The sequence below is a fragment of the Triticum urartu genome, chromosome 3, assembly GCF_003073215.2.
Source record: "Triticum urartu cultivar G1812 chromosome 3, Tu2.1, whole genome shotgun sequence".
In the NCBI taxonomy this organism is placed as follows: domain Eukaryota; kingdom Viridiplantae; phylum Streptophyta; class Magnoliopsida; order Poales; family Poaceae; genus Triticum; species Triticum urartu.
Genome location: NC_053024.1, coordinates 601,827,256 through 601,839,376, shown reverse-complemented (window position 1 = coordinate 601,839,376; position 12,121 = coordinate 601,827,256). Strand labels below are relative to the sequence as shown.

At 39.6% G+C, this 12,121-nt stretch overlaps 1 long non-coding RNA gene across 18 annotated transcripts; it reads left to right on the top strand.

Annotated features, from left to right (window-relative positions):
- The first annotated feature begins 6,906 nt into the window (after positions 1-6,906).
- LOC125545270 lies at positions 6,907-11,494 on the top strand. 18 transcript variants are annotated; one of them, XR_007299955.1, is made up of 6 exons: positions 6,907-7,181; positions 7,609-7,617; positions 7,895-8,005; positions 8,114-10,009; positions 10,093-10,488; positions 10,570-11,494. It is a non-coding gene; the product is annotated as an uncharacterized LOC125545270 (long non-coding RNA). The 18 variants fall into 18 exon arrangements; XR_007299949.1 differs by having other exon boundaries at positions 7,574-7,617; XR_007299940.1 differs by having other exon boundaries at positions 7,458-7,617.
- The last annotated feature ends 627 nt before the right edge of the window (positions 11,495-12,121 follow it).

Here is a 12,121-nt window from a genome sequence, read left to right as displayed (position 1 = left end):
TTCCCTCTTAGTACAAGTGAAGGCTAGAAAAAGACTGGGAAGCGACCAGCTAGAGAGCGACAACAGTCATGAACATGCATTAAAGTTAATCAACACTGAATGCAAGCATGAGTAGGATATAATGCACCATGAACATAAATATCGTAGAGGCTATGTTGATTTTGTTTCAACTACATGCGTGAACATGTGCCAAGTCAAGCCACTCGAATCGTTCAAAGGAGGATACCACCCTATCATACCACATCATAACCATTTTAATAGCATGTTGGCACGCAAGGTAAACCATTATAAACTCCTAGCTAATTAAGCATGGCATAAATAACTACAATCTCTAATTGTAATTGCAAACATGTTTCTTTCATAATAGGCTGAATCAGGAACGATGAACTAATCATATTTACAAAAACAAGAGAGGTCGAGTTCATACTAGCTTTTCTCATCTCAATCAGTTCATCATATATCGTCATTATTGCCTTTCACTTGCACGGACGAGTAGTGTGGATAATAATAATAGTGCACGTGCATTGGACTAAGATGGAATCTGCAAGCATTCAATTCATGGGAGAAGACAAGGTAATATGGGTTCTTTGTTAGATCAACAATAATGCATATCAGAGCCACTCAACATTTTCATTATGGTCTTCTCCTCTCGACCCCCAAAGGAAAGAAATAAAACAAAACTATTTACACGGGAAAGCTCCCAACAAGCAAAAGAAGAACGGGAAATCTTTTGGGGTTTTCTTTTAATTACTACCACTACAGGTATGGAAAGTAAACTAGTTAAAAGATACAACTAATTTTTGGGGTTTTTCTTAAGGTTTTTCAAAGACACAAGAAGAATGCTTAAAAAGAAAATAAACTAGCATGGATGATACAATGAAAAAGTATGAGCGCCGACAACTGGCATGAGTGTGTGAACATGAGTGTAACGTCGGTGAGAAATACGTACTCCCCGAAGCTTAGGCTTTTGGCCTAAGTTGGTCTATGCCCATGGATGGACTGGTGGATATCCGAAGTTGAAGTTGGGGTCGTACTGAGATGCATCAGCTACTGCCTGAAGAGCTGCAGCTTGGAGGCGGGCTGCCTCCGTCCTCCTCTCGTACTCCTCCGCCTCCTCCATGGTTATAACATATATCCTTTTTGCCTGAAAGTCAAAGAAAGCAGGAGCAGGGAGTGCGACGTGATAGGTGCATCGTCTGTCAAAGATTAGTCGGTACTGGAGGAACTGATTATTCCTCTCAACGAACTGATGACGAACCATAGCATCATAATCTAAATAAGCAGGAGGCAACTCAATATCATATCCATGAATGGGTATCTCAAGAAAATCAGCTAAACGGGTTGCATAAATTCCACCAAAGAAATCTCCATTAATTTTCTTATTATGCAACCTACGTGCAACAATGGCCCCCAAGTTATATTGTCTATCTCCTAATACAGCATTCTTGAGAACACTTAGGTCGGGAACACACATGTGACATGCTTCATCCTTAACATTAATGCATCTACCTATAAAGATAGAAAAATAGTGTATGGCAGGAAAATGAATGCTCCCTATGGTAGCTTGTGTTATTTCTCTAGATTCCCCCACAGTTATACTAGCAAGAAAGTCCTTATATTCAGATTTGCGAGGTTCACTAACATTACCCCACTGTGGGAGTTTACAAGCAGTATTAAAATCTTCTAAGTCCATGGTATAAGATTTATCATAAAGTTCAAACAGGACAGTTTGAGAATTGCGTGATGATGTAAATTCAAACCTTCTCACAAAGGAATCAGTGAGGTAGTAGTACTGACGACACTTATATGCCTCGAAGCTCTCAAGACCAGCGTTACGCACATATGCGTCAAATTCCTCCTTGATTCCTGCTCGAACCATGAAGTCCTCTGACGGCCATTCACAAGGCCGCACTTGAACCTCCCTTGGTAGTTCATTGTCTGGCTCGCGTATTGCGGGCCTGGGTCCTTGTTTCCTTGAGGAACCCCCTTGGTACATTTTCCTAAACATATTTCTTCCTCTGAAAAATTTCTGAAATTTTTAGTAACTCAAAAATAAAAGGTGAACCAAACTCAACAAGATTGATAGTAACTACTCCTACAAGTGCCTAGAGGCTATATCATGCATTAAAACTACTTTTGACCACATAAATTCGACAGGAAAGCTCAAGAACAGGGTCACCTAAGTAGTAAAAATTTGCAACAAATAAAGCACTATAACAAAAACTAATTGGACCATTGGAGGAGTCACATACCAAAGAACAATCCCCCAAAGCAGTTTGGTGAGAGGAGCTTTGAGCAAGGAGATCGAAAATGGCAGCAAGATGAGCAAGAACTTGGGTTTGAGCTGACTAGTGATTTTTTCTGGAGCAAGACGAAGTTTATGGGTGGAAGGATAAGAGGAGGGGACCCACGTGGGGTCCACGAGGCAGGGGGCGCGCCCTCCACTCTCGTGGGCACGTGGCTGCTCCCCTGGTGTTTTCTCAGTGCCTAAAATCCTCAAATATTCTAGAAAAAATATATTCCATTTTCAGGGCATTTGGAGAACTTTTATTTCCGGGGTATTTTTTATTGCATAGATAATCCAGAAAACAGACAGAAAATACTATTTTTACTTTATTTAATATAAATAACAGAAAGTAAAAAGAGGGTATAGAAGGTTGTGTTTTCTAATTTCATCCATCTCATGCTCATCAAAAGGAATCCACTAACAAGGTTGATCATGTCTTGTTAACAAACTCATTTCGAATAACATGAAACCAGAGAAATTTCGAATAACACTAGGTTACCTCTACGGGGATATGCACATCCCCAACAATAAGAATATCATATTTCTTCTTGATAGTAGGAAGAGGAAATTCAAAACCTCCAATAGTGATTGTTGAAATTTTTCCAATAGAATTTATACTGTGGACTTGAGGTTGTTTCCTCGGAAAGTGTACCGTATGCTCATTACCATTAACATGAAAAGTGACATTGCCTTTGTTGCAATCAATAACAGCCCCTGCAGTATTCAAAAAAGGGTCTACCAAGGATAATCGACATACTGTTGTCCTCGGGAATATCAAGAATAATAAAGTCCGTTAAAATAGTAACGCTTGCAACCATAACAGGCACATACTCACAAATACCGACATGTATAGCAGTTGATTTATCATCCATTTGCAAAGTTATTTCAGTGGGTGTCAACTTATTCAAGTCAAGTCTACGATATAAAGAGAGAGGCATAACACTAACACCGACTCCAAGATCACATAAAGCAGTTTTAACATAATTTGTTTTGATGGAGCATGGTATAGTTGGTACTCCTGGATCTCCTAGTTTATTTGGTATTCCACCCTTAAAAGTGTAATTAGCAAGCATGGTGGAAATTTCAGCTTCCGGTATCTTTCTTTTATTAGTAACAATATCTTTCATGTACTTAGCATAAGGATTCATTTTAAGCATATCATTCAAACGCATACGCAAAAAGATAGGTCTAATCATTTCAGCAAAGCGCTCAAAATCCTCATCATCCTTTTGCTTGGATGGTTTAGGAGGAAAGGGTATGGGTTTCTGAACCCATGGTTCTCTTTCTTTACCGTGTTTCCTAGCAACGAAGTCTCTCTTATCATAACGTTGATTCTTTGATTATGGGTTATCAAGATCAACAACAGGTTCAATTTCTACATCATTATTATTGCTAGGTTGAGCATCAACATGAAAATCATCATTAACATTATCACTAGGTTCATGTTCATTACTAGATTGTGTTTCAGCATCAGAAATAGAAATATCATTGGGATTCTCAGGTGTATCAACAACAGGTTCACTAGAAGCATGCAAAGTCTTATCATTTTTCTTTTTCTTCCTCTTAGAAGGACTAGGTGCATCAATATTAGCTCTCTGAGAATCTTGCTCAATTCTCTTAGGGTGGCCCTCAGGATACAAAGGTTCCTGAGTCACTTTACCCCCTCTAGTCATAACTCTAATAGCATTATCATTTTTCTTATTATTTAATTCATTGAGCAAATCATTCTGAGCCTTAAGTACTTGTTCTACTTGAGTGGTAACCATAGAAGCATGTTTACTAATAAGTTTAAGTTCACCTTTAACTCTAGACATATAATCACTTAAGTGTTCAAGCATTTCAGCATTGTGTTTCAATTGTCTACCAACATAAGCATTGAAATTTTCTTGCTTAACAATAAAATTATCGAACTCATCCAAGCATTGGCTAGCATACTTATAACGAGGAATATCACCTTTATGAAATCTATAGAGAGAATTTACCTTTACTACTTGTGTCGGGTTATCAAGACCATGTATTTCTTCAATAGGTGGTAAATTCTTAACATCTTCACCTTTAATACCTTTTTCTTTCATAGATTTCTTTGCCTCTTGCATATCTTTAGGACTGAGAAATAGAATACCCTTTTTCTTTGGAGTTGGCTTAGGAGTTGGTTCAGGAAGTGTCCAATCATTTTCATTAGTCAACATATTATTCAATAGTAATTCAGCTTGATCAACAGTTCTTTCCCTGAAAACACAACCAGCACAACTATCCAGGTAGTCTCTGGAAGCATCGGTTAGTCCATTATAAAAGATATTAAGTATTTCATTTTTCTTAAGAGGATGATCACGCAAAGCATTAAGTAATTGGAGAATCCTCCCCCGAAATTGTGGGAGACTCTCTTCTTCAATTTGCACAAAATTATATATCTCCCTTAAGGCAGCTTGTTGCTTATGAGCGAGGAAATATTTAGCAGAGAAGTAATAAATCATATCCTGGGGACTACGCACACAACCAGGATCAAGAGAATTAAACCATGTTTTAGCATCACCCTTTAATGAGAACGGAAATAACTTAAGGATAAAGTAATAGCGAGTTTTCTCATCATGAGTAAATAGGGTGTCTATATCATTTAATTTAGTAAGATGTGCCACAACAGTTTCAGATTCATAACCATAAAAAGGATCAGATTCAACCAAAGTAATTAACTCAGGGTCGACAGAGAAATCATAATCCTTATCAGTAATAAAGACAGGTGAAGTAGCAAAAGTAGGGTCGTATTTCATTCTAGCATTCAAAGACTTTTCTTTAAGCTTAGCTAATAATTTCTTAAGATCGGATCTATCATTGCAAGCAAGAAAGTCTTTAGCAGTTTCTTCATCCATAACATAACCCTCAAGCACAACAGGCAATTCATATCTAGGGGGAGAATCTTCATCATCACTTTCATCAATATTATCAGTTTCAATAATTTCATTCTCTCTAGCCCTAGTAAGTTGTTCATCAAGAAATTCACCTATAACATAACCCTCAGGCACAACAGGCAATTCATATCTAGGGGGAGAATATTCATCATCACTTTCATCAATATTATCAGTTTCAATAATTTCATTCTCTCTAGTCCTAGTAAGTTGTTCATCAAGAAATTCACCAAGTGGCGCAATAGTATCAAACATAGAAGTAGTTTCATCATAAGTATCATGCAAAGCTGAAGTGGCATCATCAATAACATGTGACATATCAGAATGAATAGCAGGAGTAGGTGTCACAAGTTTACTCAAAACAGAAGGTGAATTAAGTGCAGAGCTAAATGGCAGTTCCTTACCTCCCCTCGTAGTTGAGGGAAAAATCTTGGTTCTTTCATCTTCCAAGCTCTTCATAGTGACCGGCAGATATAAATCCCAAGTGACTCAAAGAATAGAGCTATGCTCCCCGGCAACGGCGCCAGAAAATAGTCTTGATAACCCACAAGTATAGGGGATCGCAACAGTTTTCGAGGATAGAGTATTCAACCCAAATTTATTGATTCGACACAGGGGGAGCCAAAGAATATTCTCAAGTATTAGCAGCTGAGTTGTCAATTCAACCACACCTGGAAACTTAATATCTACAGTAAAGTGTTTAGTAGCAAAGTAATATGATAGTAGTGGTAACGGTGGCAAAAGTAATATTTTTGGTTTATAGTGATTGTAACAGTAGTAACGAAAAAGTAAATAAGCCAAGAACAATATATGAAAAGCTCGTAGGCATTGGATCGGTGATGGAGAATTATGTCGGAATCATGCAACAGTTATAACATAGGGTGACATAGAACTAGCTCCAGTTCATCAATGTAATGTAGGCATGTATTCCGAATATAGTCATGCGTGCTTATGGAAAAGAACTTTCATGACATCTTTTGTCCTACCCTCCCGTGGCAGCGGGGTCCTATGTAACACCCACAATGCGGCTATATCTCCCACGTGTCGGGGCACGACTTAGAGGCATAGCCGCATGGTAGTTTTGTCGCAAGTGGGGTAATCTTCACACAATCCCATGTACTGAATAAGAAAGGGATAAAGAGTTGGCTTACAATTGCCAATTCACACAAATACAAGTTAAACATACATCATCCAGAATACAATCAAGGTCCGACTACGGAACCAAAATAAAAGGAAGACAACCCCAAATGCTAGATCACCGATCGTCCCTACTGGGCTCCACTACTGATCAACAGAAAACGAAACAACACAACGAACACGATCTTCATCGAGCTCCCACTTGAGCTGGGTTGCGTCACCTGCACTGGTATCATCGGCACCTACAACTATTTGGAAGTATCTGTGAGTCACGAGGACTCAGCAATCTCACACCTGCGAGATCACGACTATTTAAGCTTATGGGTAGGAAAGGGTAGTGAGGTGGAGCTGCAGCAAGCACTAATCATATATAGTGGCTAACATACGCAAATGAGAGCGAGAAGAGAAGCAACGCAACGGTCGAGAAGCTAGAAGTGATCAAGAAGTGATCCTGAAACTACTTACGCACAAACACATTCAATTGCGCATCAAGAGCGGGCGCTCGTGATGTCCACGTCGGATTCGCTACGGGACAAACGGTTCGCTTCATCGAGAAGAAAGAGAGAAAGAGATTGGCCAGCGGCCCAAACCCAGTCCCCACCCCCCTATTCCTCTCCCTCTCCCTCTCCCTCATCTGCCGCCGCCACCGGCGCCCTCCGCGCAGCAACCACCGCCACCACTTCACCCAGGTGTGGCGCTGCTCTTCCCCACGACCCTGACGGCAAGGCAGCGACAAGAGCATCAGAGCCACTTTTGGCCTCCCCACGCTGGCCTGCGCATCTCCGCCCCCCGCTTTGCCTCCTCCACCACCGGCTCCTAGCGAGGCGGGAACGAAGCCAACATCGCCCTCCCAGGTTCTCTTCCCATCCCTCTCGCCCCCTCCCTCCCTAATTCATCGTCTTTCCACCACTCTCGTTCGTCAGTTGCCACTCTCTCCTGCCTCCCCTAGCGCCCTTGATTCGGAGGCAACAGAGGATAGCCCGCGGGCGAGCTCAAGCTGGAGGCAGTGCTGCATTGACATATCCAACCATCCTATATGTCCACTTTTGGTCCATTATTTCTGTACACCAGTCATTTGATGAATTGCTATAAGAAACTGTATGAAGTGTTTTGCTGTATGTTTGAAGCAGGTAAGGCATGATGTAGCTATACTTTTGAAAATCACTCATGATTGTCCCGAGTCCCTGGCAATGAATCATGTGGTGATGCAAATTTCTGCTGTCCCTGCCATTCACACTGACGAAAGCTTGTTGGAGTGTCTTCAACCTTGTCGATGTTCAGTGAGCGAAAGTAAGCACAAATTGCCTTCTTTTAATCCCCACACCTTCTAGCCCCTTCAGATTATGCTCTCTTTACTAGGTTTCTAATTTTGCTAGATTATTTTCTGTCCTCGGATGCTTAATCTTGGTAATTCGCTCAGCGCCAGTGCTAATCAACTTTAGAATAGCAAGCTTTCTGTGTTTTCCCTTTTGTTTTCTGTGTGCAAGGTGTATGCAGATCTATTGGAGTTCATACAATGCAATGGCTATAGATTAATTAGTAGTTTCCTTTGTTCTTATACTTGCAGATTTGGATTCCTCCATTCTCGTGCATACCACCTTGCAGAATTGAATAGTGATTCCCGGTCTCCACTTCAGATCTATTATATGGATGCAGAACATATGCCAAGATGTTTAAAGTATTGTGGTTGCGCCATAGAAGTCTTTCTTGCTGTGAACCTAATTTGGAATCCAGTGTTTCTGTCTCTATTTGCTTGTTCTAAATTCGAGAGTCTTTTGAATTTCAGAGTATCGATCAATCATTTAAAGCAGTGATTACATACTTATCCAGAAAGTGGTACTCTCGTTCTGCCTTATTTTGGAGGAACATAAGGCAAGTTTCTATTAATACCCTCCAACTAATGGCAAGAAGTTTTGATCAGTTTCATAAACTCCCTATATTTCTAGCTCCAGACCATGATTTTCTGTGCTCATATTTTTTATGTATTGTTTATTAGTCATACATACATTCTACTCACTAGGGTTTGATCTTTTCTTCCCTTATATGAATGAAAGGTCAGATCGAATTGGGATGACTTTCTCCACGTCATTAAGGATCTTCTATTACCAAGCATGGGTCATCTTCTTTTGACAATTGGTAATGTTTGCACTTCGCAGTAAATTGGGCATATTCACTGGTTCTTCCTCCTACAATGGTGCATGTACAAATTTTAATAATTCTGTGTGCTAGCCAGTAAACTTCCAGTGTTTACTTTCTCAGACTTCTCACTAGCTTATGTTGTCTGTTACATTGAAGCGGTTTGAAAAAGCAAGCAAATTGTTCGAGCCTACCTATTTATATGGTGTGGAGAAGGTAAGGTTCTTGGCTTATTGATATCATCTGGTCATTTTTATTGATGCGGGACTACTTAATGAACTTCCTAGCTCTGGCAGTGACAGCAAGAAAATAAGCTTCTTTAATGAGGTGTGTCTTCTGTTGTATCCTTGAAATATTTCACGACATACGTTGAATGGATGATAGATCTCATAATTGCAAGGGATATTTACTAACAAACTACCAAAAATATATAGTTGCTTTATTGTGACAATTTTTTATATAAAAGGCACATGTGAGCTTGGTTAGTAGTTTTCTGTTGGAAGTCCATGGGATTTCATATGCACAAGTAGATGTATTGTTTCTTTCATATGCATGAACTATCCAGAATACTGGATTATTCTCTTTGTTTCAAGTTTGCTGTTCTTTTCGAGATTAAACCCATGGTGAACAATTGGGATTATATATAACCGAAATAGGTTTGATTCGCAAACACTGAAGCATGTTTGGTTTCAAATGTGTCTTTGCTTAGTGCAGGTCTTACAAATTAGTTCTGAAAGTAGGCTTCAATCCACCAAGATCTCGATGGAGCTCGAACATTGATGTAACTTGTCTCTTGATATAATGTGAGACGAATATCAAATCTTAAATTGTAGTGCAAGCATGTATCATCTACAAATACTATGTGGTAGAAATAATGATGAGAGGATGTCTATTGTGCTTCTTTTATGTTGCAATGGAACTTCTATTTCTATCTATGTACTCCAGATAGCCTCCACTGTACCTATCACTTGTGACCGAGGACAATTCCACGTGTACTAAAATTTCTTGTGCTATCACTTAGATTTGTGTTCCGTGCCACTCTAATCTTCTACCTATGCAATCTCAGCAGCTTCTCATGTATGAATAATTACTTGCATATACTGTTTAGATCTTATGGTCAAGTTGGTTATACATTTTGGTTTGACAAGTGGTGCGGCGCTTTTCCAATCTAACGGAAAATCATGTATATGTAACCAACAAGAACAAATTATCTCCTGGAAGAAACTTTTTTCTTACCTGTAGTTGTTTTGTTTATAGAAATAATGCATTTACCATTTGTCGTAACAAACATTTTTATTTTTTGGTATGCATGGTTTCAGCCTTTGGTGCTCAATTCTGTAATTGATAATTCGCATAATATATAGAAATTTTCCTAAAAAGTTTTCAGATGTTATTATAAATCTTAAACCTACTATCCTCTGTTGATTGCTCTGCGGTGTATTACTGATTTTGCATGTTGCAAGGAGCAGGAACCGACGCTGTCTAGGAGGTAGCCGAAGAGGGGTTCATCTGCGTGTTTGCTTTGTTTCCTGATGGCTACCATGAGGTGATTTTGATTGCACTGGATGTTAATTATTGCTTAGGTTGTGCTCCTGCTCCTCTTTGCTAATATGTGCTCTTTTTTCACAGGTTGGTGTTAAGTGAGCACGAAGTTGTCATCATTCGTGAATCATCTGTTTCGTCTTCGTTTCGTCCAGCTTGACCTTCATCCGTCGTCAAGGTAGGATTCCTCATGTGTTCATCCATATATATATAAAGCACACTCATGGTGTCGTGGCTCGTGCGTGACCTACCACTGGAGGTACACAAAGTTCCTCAGCCTGAATCGAGATGCCACTGCTGAACAATTGGCTCATGACACCCTTGTCTGTGAGATTTCTGAAGATCATTTGCCCATAAAGATTTCTGAATGTCTTTGAATATTGAGTTTCTTAAAGCTTTGTTCTGCCTGTGTATAGAACACATGAAGTGAGAGTCTCTGATCAAGGAGTAGGCTATTCTGCAGGACAAGAGGCTGCTTGAATGGTAAGAAATTCAGATCAATCTCAGTGTCAGTCACTCGTATATATATTTTCCATTAAACTGTCTAATTACTGAATTGATCAGTGACTAATTGCAGAAGAATTTTGGATAGGATTAGTGCTCGGCAATTGGTATTACCAGGCTGGCGAGCGCAGATTTCAGCCTCTTTGTTGAGGCTTGCGGTGGTTAGTCTGGGATGAGCTCCAGGGATGGGTCATTTCATATCTGTCCTTTTCTTTGATTTCTTTTTGGTTCCTGCTCTGTAAGGTGATTCTCGACTGAAATTACCAATGAAGGTAATTATGGTCTACCACAACTATCAATCCATATTTTAACTTGGAGTTGAACACCTGCACAATAGTATAAAGTTTCCACGTTCTGGTTGTAATAGGATATATCAGGGCATTTTGAAAAGCCAATCCATTATCATGGTACCATGGAACAAACAAATAGCTACCTCACTTTTTGGTCTTTTCATGAAAGCTTTGGGTTGGGAGGTGTGTTGCATCCAAGTTGTATTTCTTCATTGATTCTCATCTCAGTTTCTCTCTGCTTAATGTGTGGGAATTAGACAACATGTGCTGAAAATGATTGCTGGTCAATCTAGCATGGAATTGTGTGTAACTTAACATTATAGTTACATCAATGGTCTTTTATTTTGTACTTGTCATACAGTTTGTATCAACCTACATCCTGCTACTTTGATGTACAAATACATTTCCATAGTTTTTAGCTCACGTTGTATACTGGTAATTTGATTGCTCTGATATTGTTTCAGGATAAACAACCCTGTAGAGCTTGCGGCTGTAGGTGTATATATTGTTGTGTATAGTAAGTTTTTGAGTCTGAACATTTTCCGCTGCAAACGCTGGGGAGTGTCTCAATTATCGAAAACATGAAAGTCTGTTGCTAAATAGGTTATATTTGCTTTCTGTAGCCATCATATGAAAAATGTATTAAAGAACTGAGCATTATTTCTTATGGAATGGCATATTGTTATTCATGTGTATTATTGACTTGCCAAATTATTCATCTCCTATAGTATGATCAGATGAATATGAAGAGTGTGGCTTTTATTTTTGTTACCATACCCTCATATTAAACTATTGTCGAGTGTTTATATTGGTTAGTGGTAACATCTACTTGATGGTTAGGTGGCTATTTGATCAAAGCAGGAACTCTAAAGTCTGTAGACAGCCTATGAGCGCAGAGAAACGTCTCAAGAGGCGCGCCATGGGCGCGCCCCTACCCCTAGTAACTCCAAAACCGTGTTCACTTCCCGGACTCTGTCGGAAAAAGACCATCATGGCTACAAACGCGGTTGATGCATTTTAATTAAGTTAAGTGTCAAGTTCTCTACAACCGGACATTAACAAATTCCCATCTGCCACATAACCACGGGCACGGCTTTTGAAAGTTCAACCCTGCAGGGGTGTCCCAACTTAGCCCATCACAAGCTCTCACGGTCAACAAAGGATATTCTTTCTCCTAGGAACACCCAATCAGACTCGGAATCCCAGTTACAAGACATTTCGACAATGGTAAAACAAGACCAGCAAAGCCGTCCGATGTGTCGACAATCCCGATAGGAGTCGCATGTATCTCGTTCTCAGGACACAACGGATAGGTCAAGCTA